Genomic DNA, 16,893 nt, shown 5'->3' with positions numbered 1-16,893 from the left:
GGGCTGGTGGAGAGAGAGGTACAGGAGGTGACTGGTAATGGGTTCAGAGTTTACTTTTAGGGTGAATATATGAAAAACCACTTGCAAGGGGTGAGTATCATGTTATGTGAATTCTATCTCCTAGTGGCTCAGATGGTAAAGAATCTGCCTGCAATGCAGGAGACACAGGTTTGATCTCTGGGTCGGGAAGATCGCCTGGAGAAGGGCATGGCAACCCATTCCAGTATTCTTGCCTGGGAAATTCCATGGACAGAGCAACCTGGCAGGCTACAGTCCATGGGGTCGAAGAGTCGGACACGACAGAGCGACTTAACACTTTCAAACACCCGTGGCGGATTCATGTTGATGTATGGCAAAACCAATACAATATTGTAAAGTAATTAGCCTCCAATTAAATAAATTTATATTCCCCCCACCCCAAAAAAAAAGCTGTCATAAGAAAAAGAAAGACGATATGGGTGCCTCTCACATGGAAACTGGTAAGCTGTAACTCTGAACTCTCAGGAATAAGCACTCTCAGAACCCAGGGAAATGCTTCTCCACTTGCTTTATTCATGTCCTCAAAATAAAACATCCAATGTGATTACATTATACTACCTCTAATGTGATTTTTTTGTGGCCATCACCATCAGAGATAGACTCTGCTCACAAGGCAGCAAGATTTTAAATAGTAGAAGTACTTAGTTTGGTAAGAACATGGATAGATTGATTAATTAGTCAGATCCTTCCTCTCAACATGAATGCCATTCTTAAATAACAAAGTAGGGTTCCTTGTAGTATTGCATATCAGTCTTCTTGTTTTTCTTTCTGTTTGAGTTGTCGTTCCAGTGGTTTGTGTGGTTTCTTACAAATTAGCACAGTATGCATTACAGTTGCACACGGAGGCAAATATTTTGTAATTAATACTACTTTTAAATTTGTGTGTGTCTAGAAGTTTGATATTGGTTCTTCACATTACATGGTTCTCATTTTTTTCATTAAAGAGATAATTAAAATGACAAGTGATAGCAGTTTATGTGACGAAGTTAACATCTTTTTCTACAATGATAATTCATCAGAAATAATATCATTAAATGGACGTGATAAGTAAATTTCATAATTTATTTTCAACTCTGTTTCAGCACAGTGAAGTTTTCTCAAACTTAATTTTAAAAAGACTATTGAACAGCTACACTGACTCAAAAAAGATGTGTCTCATTTGGCATCACTGTTAACAGGACATCAACCATGTGAAAATCCGGTTTATAATAGCACAATTTATGATTTTACTGAAAGGAAGATAAGAAAAATCGATCCTTTAGAATAATTATGTAAAAAATTATGAATCACACAGGTCATTATTTTATTATCCATCCAAGCATTGCCAACTCAACTTGATGCCAGGAATGAACAAGGATAAGTGAAAGTGAAAGTGAAAGTCACTCAGTTGTGTCCGACTCTTTGCGACCCCATATAGTCCATGGAATTCTCCAGGCCAGAATACTGCAGTGGGTAGCCTTTCCCTTCTCCAGGGGATCTTCCCAACCCAGGGATGGAACCCAGGTCTCCCACATTGCAGACAGATTCTTTACCAGCTGAGCCACAAGTGAAGCCCAAGGATAATTAAATTTCATCATATATTATATTTTGCCAACTTCAGTCATATAAAAATCCGTAACTTTATACATGATGTCTATTTTTGTGGTTATGAAGACATTTTTGTCAAACTGGACTTATAAATTTTAAATATTTCGACATATTGCCTATAGTTCTTCCACAAGCTGTCCTGGCCTTGATGCTTATAAAGGAGGGAAGGAATTGGCTCCCCTGGCTAGGTTGTTATGGGACTCACAGAAAATAGTGGATTTATATAGGCTGTAAAGTACCATATAAATTTGGTTATCATTACAGGCATATTTCTGGGTTTACACTGTGCTACACAGAACCAAACACAAGCAATTATATTATCACAGTCAAGATTCATTTAGATTCCATATAATGGTAAGTCTCTCTTGGTGGTAAATGTGGAAGTGTAAGTTCCCAAAGGAGGTCTGTTAATCAATTAATTAAAAGAACACTTGTCTTTGATCATTTAATTATAGCCAAATTATGAAGAGTATGTGAAGAACATCCTTGGAGTTTACTTTTACTTTGAGGATAATTGCTTTACAATGTCGAGGTGGTCTCTGCCATACATCAACGTGAATCAGTCATAATCATACATAGATATCGCCTTCCTCTTGAAACTCCATCCCCACTCCATTCCACCCCTCTAGTTCATCATCCCTTTTACTTTATAATTATTTGGAATTTCCCTGGGATGATAAAAAGCCTTGCGATCTTTGTATATATTGTTACTCAGTTAATGGCATTACTTTTTGCCTCACTGCCCAAAACTACAAGTCATCTGTGACTCTTCCTTCTCTTCCCCATAAATAATCAGTCACCAAGTGCTATACATTCCCTGCCCTACGCATCTCTCAAATCTATTGCTTTGCCCCATTACTGTTGCATTCCAGGCATCCATCATTTCTTCTCAGCCACAGCCTCACCATCCCCACAGGGCATCCTCTGCCTTCAAACCCTTCGATGACTTCTTATCACACTCAGGATAGAGCCCAAAGTGCTCAAAGTGACCAGATGGCCCCTGCCTCCATCTCCACCTCATCTCTCACTCATCTTTCTCTGAGGTCCAACTTGAAAAGCCATGCTCTCTCTTGTCTTCCCCTTCCCTTCTGGAAGAAGCTTAAAGAAGCAGGTTGCTTAACTTTACCTTCAGAGGGCACTAGAAGGTGTGTGTGTGTGATTTTACTTTAAACTGTTCTTACCTTCAGAGGGCATTGGAAGGGTGTGTGTGTGTGTATGATTTTACTTTAAATTGTTCTTACCCTTGCCTTTTTTTGCAAAATACTCTGGATTGTCTTTTTGGATACTGTTGGTATTCTTATACTCCATCTCCCAGGCTACCTGTTTACAAGGCTCCCAGGCAGCTAAAGTAACAAGAGAGCCAGCAGTTCTATTTCCCTGTCTCTTCTTCCTTCCTTCCCTCCTACTCCTGTTTCGGTCTGTGGCTAGCCATCACTTCCATCAGCCTGCTGTCTCCTTGTCGTTCATCTTCCTCCAACCACTTGCCCAGCCTTGTCCTCACTGCCAAGTCTCCATGGTTGAACTGGGAAAATATAAATCATCTGATGTACCTCAATACTATCCCTGCTGTGTACTTCGATTAGTCTTCTGGTTTAGACATATTCAATGCTCCCTGTTTACAAGGGCAGCCAATTAAAAAGGGCTGAAGCCACTAACTCCAACCCCGCATGGCCCATGGCCTCTGCTCACCACGTGCCCCTCCGACCAGACCACCCTCCCCCCACCCTCCACCCCCAGACCACTCTGTCTTTTTCTAACCTACCACTACCTCTAGGCATTTGTGCAGAGTAGGTAGATACAGAAAAGTGCTTCCAAACAAATGTGAAATGTATTTGCCTAGCCTATATTAAACATAATTTAAAAGCAGAGACATTATGTTGCCAACAAAGGTCTGTCTAGTCAAGGCTATGGTTTTTCCTGTGGTCATGTACAGATGTGAGAGTTGGACTGTGAAGAAAGCTGAGCGCCAAAGAACTGATGCTTTTGAACTGTGGTGTTGGAGAAGACTCTTGAGAGTCCCTTGGACTTCAAGGAGATCCAACCAGTCCATCCTAAAGGAGATCAGTCCTGGGTGTTCATTGGAAGGACTGATTTTAAAGCTGAAACTCCAATACTTTGGCCACCTCACGCGAAGAGTTGACTCACTGGAAAAGACTCTGATGCTGGGAGGGATTGGTGGCAGGAGGAGAAGGGGACAACAGAGGATGAGATGGCTGGATGGCATCACTGACTCGATGGACATGAGTTTGGGTGAACTCCGGGAGTTGGTGATAGACAGGGAGGCCTGGTGTGCTGCGATTCATGGGCTCGCAAAGAGTCAAACACGACTGAGAGACTGAACTGAACTGAATCCCCTCAATTAGAACTTCCATTTACCCTCACAGCAAAGTGGGGGTTTTTGTCGTTTATTTTGGAAGTGTCTGTCTCCTGTTTCTCCTGTCTTCCCCAACTCTTAAAAATAACTTCTTTCTCCTTTCCTTTCCAGTAACCAGTCTACCTCTTTCCCACTCCACCAACTGTACACTCACTGAAATGCATTCTCAACTCCATCAAGTGTGGAAATTAAGGATGGTTCAGAGACTAATCTTTGATCTTTGGCAAACCCCAGACCCTCCCAGTACCCTACCTTTCTCTGCAGAAATTGCTCCCAAATTTTTGACTAGTTTACAACCATTCTGGTTACTAAATTGTTGATTTTTTTGGTTTAGTTAGAGGATTTTACAATCAACTAATATTTACTACCACCACCTTTTCTGAAAGAGAAGGTGCAGGGAATGTGGGGAGGAGCACATATAATCTCTTAAAATATCTCAGCAGTTCTTAAAATGATATCAGTGTAGCTTTATAAACAACCTGACACTTGGTCCTTACTTTTCTTCCCCAAGACGAGTACTTGGGAAGTAGTTCTGGCTGATCCACCCAGTCACCTAAAGAATTCTGTTATTCATTCATTCATTGATTCCTCAGAAATCAAGTTATCTAGTACGTGCTGGGTGGCGTGAAGTCGAGTCCCTGAACTCATATTTAACTCAGCAAAAGTTTCCAAGCACCTACTATCCTACATTTTGGAGAAATAGAGACCAAAAGCAATCTTCATTCTCAAAGCATGTCCAATAAGAGAAAAAAATAAGAGTGAGAAGGTCTCAACTGAAAGATCTACATATTATGTCTATACTTCATAGGTCTTCAAAACACTTTAATTTGATGTGTGTGTGTGTGCAAATTTGACATTTGTATCAATTTCTCATTATGATACCAGACAGAAATAGGTTTTCTATAATTTAGGAAACTTATAAGGCTAAAGGCAAGGGAGACTTTTTGGCACCTATCATTTGAAATGGTTTAAAGTATAACAAGCATTCATTAGGCATTCGTTACTGGACAGCAATCCAGAGAAGTCACATTTTTTTCCCTTTTTAAAAAAACTTTTTTTTTTACTAATACACCTATACTTTCACAGCTGGTTAGACACCTTGTCCACCTACTCCATCACTGCCATAAAGCATCTATGGTGATAATAAATGTTATTCACACTTTTTTTTTTAATTAAGAAGAAATTCAGTTAGAATTCTCCAATTGCAGTTTCAGCTTATTTGTTTATAAACAGTGCCACTCTGAGGACATACAAAGCAGTAAGTAATCATTTATCCCTTATCACAAAGCCAATTTGATTATTAGAATCTTACAGACATTATGGGACATAAAAACTCCAAACCTCCACGTTCATATTGCAAAACCCACAGGCCCCAAGAGAGAAAGCACATGCCAAGGGTAACCAAAAAGACACAAACCAACAAGGAGCTGCTAGCAGGCCAACTTCAGGTCCTCAATGCGAATTTCAAAAACTGAGGTCATTTGGCTCTTTCTACATTTATGAACATTTATAAAAACACTTACTACATACCAGCTATCGTTTTGGTGCTTCAGTACTATGGAAAGCCTTCTGTTGTTACTGTTTTTAAAAGCAAAAGCTACTGCTTAGTTTTGTTTCCCTGGCTTCGCCTCTGTGTTTACTTCACCAGGGACCCCAGTCACAGAATTCCAGAGGGAAGGGTCCCTCCTTGTGAAATGAGGGGTCTGCTATAGGTCTGTGCCAAGGCAGGTGCACACGTTTCCTCCCAACTGGTCTGTGTCATTCAGAAGGAAGCCAAAAAACAGAGCCTAAAGCAGAAGCAGTTATCAGCTGCCAATGTTTCCACCAAGATGGACACACGAGTGACTCCTTGGAGCAATGCTCCTCATCTACAGTCTCAGGCAGAATTTCCGACAACCTTCGCTACTCCTTTTCCCTACAGGAGAATCTGATATACTTCAAGCCTTCATCTTACAGATAATGCAACTAAAGCTTACCTCTGGGGGTAAGCAGCCCCAGAGGTGAGAATGGGGATTTGAAAAAGTAAGTAATCCCAGGCCTCACTGGAGCCCTATTCACTCAGTCTTCTGGGACGAGGGCTCAGGAAAGTGCATTTGTGACAACTCCCGGGAGTACTTCTAACACAACAAGCTAGACGTGGCATAGGGACCAGGTCTGAGGACATCAGATGGAGTAGGGAGATGGGGAATACAAAGCTGCTGAGACTCAATAACAGGCAAAGTTTCTGACCTTCAGACTATGAGTTAAATTTTAAACTTTCAGGGGCCCCTAAGGTCTGAAGCATCCCAACCAAGCCATATGTAGGAAAGGTCAGAATTAATAACTCAGAGACAGGGTCCAGATCACCAAACCACAAGGAGGAAAATAACATAGTAATTACAGGCAGTAAAGAGGTCACTGTGGATTGTGGGCAGGGGTAGGGAGTGGAAACAATTTACTCCTCAATACTGATTTCATTAACAGTGAATCACTTTTGCAGACTGGACTCATTTGCAATCAAAATTGGACCCATCACATAACCCGGGGTTATATTTCAGCCACAGAGAGTGAGGAATGCTGCAGTGGTGAGGCCAGATGAAGACCTCAGTTTGATTTCATTCATCACCCTCTGACAACTAGGTCTGACTCCTACAGGAGAATTTTCCTACACTGAGCTACCTTGGTTGTTCTCAGATTCGTTGTAGGACTAAAAAAAAAAAAAAAATAGTACTGAAAAGCTGCAGCTTCACTGTGTGTGAGAACACAGATTGGGACAGCCTTTTGGAGGGCTGTCAATATCCATCAGAATTTAAAATAACCATAAGCTCTGATACAGGAGTTAAGACTCCTAGGAAATTATCCTACAGAATCTATCTGCACAAACTGGCAGAGATATAAGTAGGCACAAATAGTTTTATTGGAACATTTTTTAACAATAGAAACTGAAAATAATCCAAATATTCATCAATAAGGGAATGCTTAAATAAAGTCAGCTATTTAAAAAGAGCTAGACCTATATAGTACTTTCATGGGGCATGCAAAACATGTAAAATGAATAGCATTATAATATGACTCCATTTTGTTTCATAAAAACCAAATATAAGTTGAATACATTTTGTATGATTTCTGTGTGCCTCTATGTACCGGGTTGGCCAAAAAGTTTGGTTGGGTATTTTCAAAAACCTGACTAAACTTTTTGGCCAACCTAATACATATTGATGATCATCTGTACTCAATGTCTACCAACAGACATATGTATAATATGTGTTTGTAAATGCATACAAAAAGTCTGGAAAGATACACTTACTGTTCATAATAGTTACCTCCTAGCACAGATTTGAGAGAAGACCAGAATTCACAGAATGAAGGACACTGCATGTTTTTCAGAGTCTCTAGTTTTACCCAATGCATTTTATTGCTGTTATAATTTTTTAAAAAAAAGGTTTTTCTAATGGAACTTGATGGACTTATTAATAAGATACTTACTAATAAAGGCAGTAGAAATTCGGAAACTAATCAGAGTAATAAGATGAGAGATCATTCTAAAACCCCTCCTCCCTTCCAAAGGTTCTCGTCTCCACGAGCTCTTTAAAAAGCACGAGACTGGAGAGGACAAATATTTCCGATAAATTTTTCCTATGGAATAAATATTTGCACATTCTTCTTTGTCTTTTCCCACTTGCCTCCCCAAATCCACAGTACCCCTCAATGAAAGGTTCTCCAACTTTAGGGATCATTTGTACAAAAACAGCAAAACCCAAAACCAATGTGGCCACTAGAGGGGGAACATTACATATAAAACCAGTTCAAGTTGCCATGGATGGAGGTACCAGGGCTGGCTCCAAAAGAGACCAACGCTAACAGCCCAGAAGCAGTAATCAACATGATTCACCCCTTGGCTTGCCTAATATATCCTGGAGCAAGAGTTTGTTAATAAATACAAAACTACAAATGTGAATGTGGTTTCCACATTAATGAGGTTTTTTTTTTTTTTTCCTCCCCACCAAACTGAGTATTTACAAATGTTCTGGAACAGAAGAAAATTCTAAGTTTGAAGCTGTCCTGAAACCACGTCTTAAGAAACAATACCCAGTTTTCAGTCCCTTGGCAGAGTTAGGGGTAGAGAGTAAGAAACTTGTCACAAAGACCAGGGAATTGACTCTTATCTAGGAAGTCCTCCCATATGCTTTTTCAGAGCGCTATTTAACAAGCATGGTGCAAGCATAGAGGCGGCAACGGCGGAGGTGGCTGCGGTGAGGAAGAACGAGGGCTCGAACTTTCTTACTGGCCTGAGAGCTTTAGGGCTCCTGGGGTCACGATGTCAGAGAAAAAACAGCCGGTAGACTTGGGTCTCCTGGAGGACGACGACGAGTTCGAGGAGTTCCCTGCGGAAGACTGGGCTGGTTTAGATGAAGATGAAGATGCACATGTCTGGGAGGATAATTGGGATGATGACAACGTAGAGGATGACTTCTCCAATCAGTTAAGAGCTGAACTAGAGAAACATGGGTATAAGATGGAGACTTCATAGCATCCAGAAGAAGTGTTGAAGCAACCTACACCTGAACTGTTTACTAAATTCTAGAACAGAGAACCCAGGCTGGGATACCTACAAATGTTTATTTCATTACCTGCTTTGATTTATCTTTGTTTTTGTAATGCAAAAAAATAAATGTTTTGATCTAAAAAAAAAATAAAAAATAAAAAGAAAGCACGGTGCAGGACCCTTTTCCTTTTGCTCTTCACACATGATCTCAGTCGTCTTATCAGCTGTAATTTTTTCATAAATTTGAGCTTGGTATGAATGAGCTGATAATGCACCCTTTGATCTTCATTATTTCCAGCAGAAGAATGTTTCCCATACTCAGCCTTCTCCTACCTTACCCCTAAAAATTCGCTTCTTTATGGAAAGATAATCACTTTGTAAAAACAAGCAACACACTTTAGGAAAGAAAAGGATGTTAAGAAAAACATGTAGTCCTAACCTTGGAAGTCTCATTGCTGTATTGAAAATGATGTAAAGCCAGTAAAGATTTGCAAGCAGATCACCCTATACTGGGGCTTTCCTGGTAGCCCAGCTGGTAAAGAATCCACCTGCAATGTGGGAGACCTGGGTTTGATCTCTAGGTTGGAAAGATCCCCTGGAAGAGGGCAAGGCAACCCACTTCAATATTCTTGCCTGGAGAATCCCCATGCAGAGAGGAGCCTGGCAGGCTACAGTCTATGGGGTTGCAGAGTCCGACGTGCCTAAGCACAGCACAGCACCCTATACTGATGGTTTTAACACTCCTGCCTTAATTCTACCTTTTCTAAAAGTATTTCCATTTAATTTTCAAAATCTGAAAAACAAACTGGTTAAGGAACTCATATCAAGCAACCAGTAGGGGAACAATTTAAACTGAGACAGTCTGGCTCCAGGGTCATTCCTAACTACTGTCATTTTTAACTACTAAGCCATTCCCTTCCTCGATCTTTGCCTTTTTTTCTCCTTGAGGCTACCTTTCACCCCAGTGATCTCTCCTCCTCAATCCACCCTTCCCCACCCCACACTTAATTTAAAACCACGGATCTAGTGATGTGGTAGAGAGAACTGAAGTCACAAAAACGGTGTGAGTCCTGGTCCTGCTTCATTCAGCTATGTCACCTGGATGCCTCGCAAACACCGAGTCCTAGCTTCCTAAGTGCACAGTGGGAATACTAACCAAAAATAGCCAAAATTGCTTCTTCCCAAGATCATCTGCAGATCAAATTAGATCATGTACATAAAACAACTGGCATAGTATCTGGATAAGGCGTGCCTAAAACTATCGACTGGAAAACAAACCAGGCAAGAAGGTAGAAACATCACAATTTACAGCACAACGAAGATGAATTCCACCAGGAGAAAGTCAGCTACTTCACGAAAGGAACACTGAGACCTTCCTCAATTGCTTATGAAACCACCACCATCGGAGGCGGCAGGCAGTTGACAGGCAGGGTCCCAAGACCACATCACCTTGAGCAGAGGCTGCAACAGTGGGGGAGCTTACACTGTGTATACCTGATATTCCAAAGCCCATCTGAGGAGTCCTATTGATATATCAGAGTGATTCTGACTACAGGATGGTACAGGGCCATCCACCCAGAACTGTCTCTCAGGAGCCAACTCCATTATCAGCATCTCTGTGGAAATGTGACAACCCGTGGTGGGGCTGCCTGCCTGTGCTCCTCCCCAAAGTTTCCTCTTTCTGACCCTTCCAGGTAACTGCTTCAACTAAATCACTGGTGGGTCTTCATAGAACCAGGTATTCTCCTATGCATTTACTAGGTATCCCGGAATGAAGAGGAAGGAAGCGCTTCTTAACAGATTGTTTTACTTTCTCCTGCGGCCATTTACCGAAGAAGGCAATGGCACCCCACTCCAGTACTCTTGCCTGGAAAATCCCATGGACGGAGGAGCTTGGTGGGCTGCAGTGCATGGGGTCGCTAAGAGTCGGACATGACTGAGTGACTTCACTTTCACTTTTCACTTTCATGCATTGGAGAAGAAAATGGCAACCCACTCCAGTGTTCTTGCCTGGAGAATCCCAGGGACGGGGGAGCCTGGAGGGCTGCCGTCTGTGGGATCACACAGAGTCGGACACGACTGAAGCAACTTAGCAGCAGCAGCATCGACCATTTACACTCAGTTCTTCTGGATTGTCCTCTGAAGAGATGGAGAAGGGCTGTTCATTATTCCCAAGACAGACTCAGTCACCATCAGACCTCACTTTTCTCCTGGATCAGCAGTCTTTAAATCTTTTGCACTCGGGACCCCTTCATGTGCAAAGTCACTTGAGTCATGTCCTACTCTTTGTGACCCTATGGAACATAGCTCACCAGGCTCCTCTTGTCCATGGGGATTCTCCAGGCAAGAATACTGGAGTGGGTTGCCATGCCCTCCTCCAGGGGATCTTCCTGACCCAGGGATGGAACTTGGATCTCATGTTTCCTGCATTGGCAGGTGGGTTCTTTACCACTAGCACTATCTGGGAAGCCCCAGTATCCCTCACATGCCTATGACTGAAGACTGCAAAGAGTTTTTGCTATTTAGGTCAGAGCTAACATTTAGTACATTAAAAATTAAGACTGGAAACATTTTTAAACATAAAACTACACAAGCTTGTATTCTATGAGCCATTAGGCTGTACATCCTTAAGTCTCTGGAAAATCCCCCTGTACACTCATGAGACAATGAGAATAAAAAAGGCAAATCACATCTTTGTATTATTATGAAGATAGATTTGATTCAACTCCCTGAAAGGGGTCCAGAGGCTGTGTTTTAAGAGCTGCTGTTCTCAAAACCTGTAACACTGATTCCTATAAACACTGTGAAACCCTAAACTGTTCTTTGAGTGTGGTTTTGAGTTTTAAATGTGGTAATTTATAAAGTTAGAATCTACATCCTGGACCAATAATTTCAGAAAAGAATTAAGCAAGAAGAAATAATTTAAATGACTTAGTAGAATTACCTAAACAACTATTCTCTAAAACTGGCATGTAAATTAACATTAAAGATACCACAGAAAACATTAACAGGCTGACCAGAATATTATGAGCCAACAGACTGCCCTCCCTTTTCTGTTTTCTTTCTAATTATTGCTAGGCTAACAAATGACATTTTCATTGGTATTAAACCTGCCAGAGGTTCTTTGTGAGCTGGCTTGAAGAGGAAAAACTTCATAATTATACAATCTATGTAGCAATAAGCAGATCTAATATTTTTCCTTTAAAGAGAACTTTGGGGAACAGATGGACCACACACTATCAGAATATTTTCAAATTCAAGTATTGGGTTGGCCAAAAACTTCATTCCAGTGTTTCCATAATATCATACTGAAAAACCTCAACAAACTTTTTTTAGCCAACCTAGAATTAACAGAAGTTTGGGGGTCATTCATGTCAGTTTTTTCCCCTGTGTTTTAATATTTGAGATAGAGGTCAAGTTCTGCTTTTAAATTCAGCCTCTTTGTTTTCTCCTTCTTGGCCCTCTGTTTTGCTCTCTCAACTTTGCTCTCTGTTCTAAGCTGAAACCCAGAACTGACCAGGACGGTCTGGCGGTACCTTCCTGCTCCTCTGATCCTAACAATCATACTCACTATAAACAAGTACCAATAGCCAGGGAGTTTGGGATGGACATGTACACACAGCTATATTCCAAATGGATACCCAACAAGGACTCACTGAATAGCACAGGGAACTTTACTCAGTGTTCTGTGTCAGCCTGGATGGGAGGGGTGTTTGAAGGAGAACGGATATGTGTATATGTATGGCCGAGTCCCTTCACCGTTCACCTGAAACCACCGTACTCCAATACAAAATTAAAAGTTTAAAGTCTGAAAAAAAGAAACAAGTACCAAGCAAGCACTTACCCAAGTAATTTCTACTAAACACTTTATTTTTGCATTATTTCATCTCTCCTCACAACCCCAAGAGGCAGGTGCTATTACCATCCCCATTTCACCTGAGAAGATGTTACCTGCCTGAAGGTGGCAAGGTGAGTAGGTGGAGGAGCAAGGAAATGATCCCAGATAATCTGATTTTGGTGCTCTCTCCACACAATGCTAAGGGCTTTTTATTTTTATTTTTTTAAAGACTTATTTTGATGTGGACCATTTTAAAGTATTTCTTGAATTTGTTACAATATTGTTTCTGGGATTTTTTTTTTTTTTTTGGCCATGAGGCATGTGGGATCTCAGCTCCCCAGCCAGAGATTGAACCTGCAACCCCTGTATTGGAAGGCAAAGTCTTAACCACTGGACTGCCAGGGAAGTCCTTAAATTGCCTTTTAAAGATGATAATGGAGGAGAGGAAAAGGGCATCCTTCCATGTCATTTAAAAGTAAAGAAATTAAATTTCATTTGACAAGTTCTCTGTCTGGAGCAGAGAAAAACTGTGGCCTTCAGAAAAGCAATCACAAAAGGCCCCTCTTCACAGGCACCAGACTAAACGCAGGTGAACCTTTGATCAGCACCACCTGACAAGGAAAGCTTATCTCTGGTCCCCTGATTGATTGTCAGCTGGTTTCACTTTCCCCGTAACTGTTGATTCAGAGCTACTAATGTTACCCCGATGAGGTGCCAAATTGACATGCTGGAAAAGGGTTACTCTGATCGGCCTTCCATTTCCTCAGCAAAGAAAACAAGGAGTTTGTCAAGTATGGCCCAGACCCAGGCGTGGGACAGAACCCTACCCGACCTTCAATGACCCTGAAATGGAATCGCCTTTTTTTCTGACAATGGTGACTAATTCCAAAGGTCCAACCAGCTTTCTCATAATGGTGACTGCGGGGTCAATTACCATTTGGGGGCAGATTAGAATCTGATCTGAAGCTGAAAAATTCCACCCCCTTGGTGCTAATCCCTCCAACTTTCCAATCCTAAATAGGACAAGCTTCAGAAAAGGGCCTTTCTCATTTTACAGTCTACCTGAATATTATCTGTAATGATTCTGCTTTATCAAAAAATTAATTAAACTCCTGCTTAATGGTCTAAACACAAGAGTCAGAGGAAGGAAGGAGTTCTGGCCTGCGGCCAGTGCTCCATCTGAGGCTCCTGGAGTTAATAATTTCCACGGTGTTTCAAGCACATGAAACAACCAAGGCCAGCTTTTCACTACGAGTATGACTGATTCTGACAAAACCTATAAAAACAAGGCCTACTCTGGGGTAGTTTGTTTTACAGACAATTAAATTTTAATACATGAAACCAATAGTTAAGAAACTGACATTTCTTCTATTCTCTGATATTAGTCTGAACACTTATTAATAAGTGCCAAAGTTAATGAAAATGAATTGTTGATAGCACTGCTGAGATTGTCTGTGGCTGTTAGGTGATTTTAGGTGGGGTGGGGTGGAGATGGAGAGGAGGAGTTTCCTAAGGCAGGGGTCCCCAACCTTGGGGCCACAGATCTGTTAGGAACTGGGCCACACAATAAGAGGTGATCAGCGGCTCAGTAAGCAAAGTTTCATCTCTATTTACAGCTGTTCCCCATTGCTTGCATTACTGCCTGAGCTCTACCTCCTGTCAGATCAGCAGCAGCGTAATAAATGTAATGTATTTAAATCATTCCAAAACCATCTCTGCCCCCTCACTTCCATCTGGGGAAAAACTGTCTTCCTCAAAACTGGTCCCTGTTGCCAAAAAGGTTTGGGACCACTGTCCTAAGGCATTTCTAGATAAGATGATGACCTGGGGCAAACCACTGCCCTTTCTCACACTTGGACATTTCTAACTGGTATGTTACTTACTTGCTTGATCAGTCTTTTTTCAGAAAGAAATATATGAGATTTTTTTGCTGCATGAAATGAATCAACTTTTCGTAATTTCAGTTGACAAGTGGCACCCCACAGGCTGAATCTGGGCACAGAAGTAGTTTATTAGGTCCTACAGTATTTATTTTTTTAAAAATCTGAATTTAGTTGCCAATGTTAAAAACTCAGACTTCACATGAAAATGCACATAGTCAGGTACCCTCAGAAACTGGACAATCCAGCAAATTTGGGCTCACGTTTCTGTATGGCAGTCACAGGAGGGCAGAGCGGTGACAGCACATTAAGAATGGGCACCGCTCGGCCTGCTTCTCACCTGGCCCCTGTTCCCACAAGAGCCAGACTCTGCACCTCCTGTGACTGCCTAATAGCCAGGCTGCAAGTTAACTCCCTGATGAGAAATATTGCCAACAGTAAGGTAAGTATTTGTTAGGAGGAGGAAGAAATGCAAGCAAAATATCATTTTATAAAGAAAAAATAAATCCCATCCTAGTCTCTTGTATGAAATTCCTGAAGTCTCAGGACAGAAAACATCATATTTCCATGTTGTTTTCTCCCCCAAAAATACTCCTTTCATTAAGTCATCTACAGACTTTACCACATACAACAATTCTATCTGTAGCTTGACAACATGATCTGTTTTGAAAAGCTGATCAGCAACGGGCCTAGAATCCAGTGGAAAACAGAATTAACCAACACATTAGCTTGGAGCTACTACCCCACACCATTCCAGACCAAATCAACACTTACTAAAGCATATAGCGTCTCTGAATCTTTGATTTCTTCTTTTCCTAAAGGGTCATGTGGACAATAGGGATACTTTGTCAAAAAAAAAAAAAAATGTGGGGAGGGAGGGGTAAATGAAGAAAACACAGTGTCTACATTGATGCAGGTCTGTATTTCACTCTAAGTTGTAGGCTGAACCACACAGAGTTTGAGGCTTCCATGTAATTTGATGTTTTCCAATAAAGAAATGCCACTCTTGATCACGAGAACCATAGCTCCCCTTCACCTACCACCTTCTAAACATGTTTACAAAGCTTTAAAAAGAAGATAAGACTTGCTCCTAACTCAATCCGTCATGTATATCCCTGAAAACAAATTTAGGTTGGAGAAGGCAATGGCACCCCACTCCAGTACTCTTGCCTGGAGAATCCCGTGGACGGAGGAACCTGGTGGGCTGCAGTCCATGGGGTCGCTAAGAGTCGGACACGACTGAGCGACTTCACTTTCACTTTTTACTTTCATGCATTGGAGACGGAAATGGCAACCCACTCCAGTGTTCTTGCCTGGAGAATCCCAGGGACGAGGGAGCCTGGTGGGCTGCCGTCTATGGGGTCGCACAGAGTTGGACACGACTGAAGTGACTCAGCAGCAGCAGCAGCAGAATTCAGGACCAAAGCAGATTTGAGAACACATCTTAAAATTCCTCTATGCTTCAAAGGAGCAAAAAACTGAACTAGAAACATAGACCCAATATATGAACTCCTGAGGAAAAAAAACAAAAACAACAACAAAAACAGAATTTTTAATACTGGTATTGACACGTCAGCCAAGCAGTCTGCTCTGTAATGATGAATATTTCTTAGAAGCAGAGATAGCTTGTAAGTGATTAGTAAACAGAAATTGGAAGATGGTAGACTATAAAAGTCATGTTGGGGTGTGTGTTATTTGAAATGTGTTTTGAAACAATTGGGGTAAACTTTCTTGCAATTTAATAGAAAACTAAAGCAGTATGTGAAGATCTCAAACAAAAAATAATTTTTTAATCCAACGGAAGCATAAAAAGTGGTTTATTTAGTGGCTTCAAAATTGCTAAAATTTGCCCTATGTTAATTAAACTCTGAAAATCTGAGAGTTCAAATGAAGATAATACAAAAATACTGCTTCCCACACTCCCACCAATCTTAAAGAGACTGATGCAGAAGTCTAAACCACAATCAGATCTTTACTTCTGACCTAAGTGGTCTGTTAAAGAGCAAATGCCAGACATCCCCCGTCGTCCAGTGGTTGAGAGTCCACCTGCCAATGCTGGAGTCCATATGCCCAGGGGCAGCTGAGCCAGTTCACCACAACTGCTGAGTCCATGAGCCGCAACTGCTGGATGGGCACTAGAGCCTGTGCTCTAGCAACCAGAGAAGCCCCTGCGATGAGAAGCCCCGCCCACCACAACAAAGAGCAGGCTCCACTCACCGCAGCTAGAGAAAGACCAAGTATAGCAATGAAGACCCAGTGCAGTAAAAAATAAAAATAAATGATAATAATTTTTTAAAGTAAATGTGGTTAAAAATTTACATCTTGGAGAAGAAAGATGGAGGAACCCCATGGCTTAAGGCAGCAAAGGACTGACGGGTTGTGATGCTGCCTACAAATGTGAGTGCAAGTTTAACTGATAGTTACAGGATAGTTACTATTTCTGTTAGTGCTCTGGTTACAAGGTTCCTTAAGATTAGAGTCGTCTGCCCCACCTTTATTTTTCCCTTTCACTCCCTATTTTTCAAATGTGATTTTGCAGAAGGTGAGGCATTTCAGGAACGCATATACGGAATTAAAGCTGCAGTTATTATACTACAATCTTGGTCTGTTCATAAATCAACATGCAATTTTATAAAGCATAGTGGCCATG

General features: G+C 41.3%; 1 pseudogene across 1 annotated transcript; it reads left to right on the top strand.

Moving 5' to 3' along the window:
- Window positions 1-8,195: 8,195 nt before the first annotated feature.
- LOC147348209 (26S proteasome complex subunit SEM1 pseudogene) lies at window positions 8,196-8,690 on the top strand (annotated as a pseudogene). The gene has a single exon (XR_015151230.1). The product of XR_015151230.1 is annotated as a 26S proteasome complex subunit SEM1 pseudogene (transcript).
- Window positions 8,691-16,893: the final 8,203 nt, after the last annotated feature.

The sequence above is a fragment of the Bos grunniens genome, chromosome 22 (assembly GCF_055505025.1).
Source record: "Bos grunniens cultivar Pamir isolate PY7600 chromosome 22, Bosgru_T2T1.0, whole genome shotgun sequence".
Lineage (NCBI taxonomy): Eukaryota > Metazoa > Chordata > Mammalia > Artiodactyla > Bovidae > Bos > Bos grunniens.
Note: the sequence above shows the minus strand (reverse complement) of the source record. Positions and strands in the feature narration are given on the sequence as shown.